Consider the following 210-nt stretch of genomic DNA (forward strand, 5'->3'; position numbering starts at 1 on the left):
CGCTCTTTCCACCTCTTCCTCCCCCTGAAGGCTCAAGCCCCTTTGCCTTTGAACTTGGGGACTTAAGCGGAAAGAAACCTTCTGGCTTTCCAAAAGTTAAAAGAAATAACAAGTCAAGCTCCCTTTTTCCCCTCTCCCCCCCTCCCCCCCCTCCAAAAAAAAAGAGAGAAAAATACGAGGGCTTTTCTGCCTATTAGTGTGCACGCATGC

The 210-nt window shown here is 49.0% G+C and overlaps 1 protein-coding gene across 1 annotated transcript in view; it reads left to right on the forward strand.

Moving 5' to 3' along the window:
* Window positions 1–210, forward strand: part of LOC119586670 (protein groucho-like) — a gene marked incomplete in the record, with an annotated part of 70,613 nt that overhangs the window by 66,914 nt on the left and 3,489 nt on the right.

The sequence above is a fragment of the Penaeus monodon genome, chromosome 21 (genome assembly GCF_015228065.2).
Source record: "Penaeus monodon isolate SGIC_2016 chromosome 21, NSTDA_Pmon_1, whole genome shotgun sequence".
Taxonomy (NCBI): domain Eukaryota; kingdom Metazoa; phylum Arthropoda; class Malacostraca; order Decapoda; family Penaeidae; genus Penaeus; species Penaeus monodon.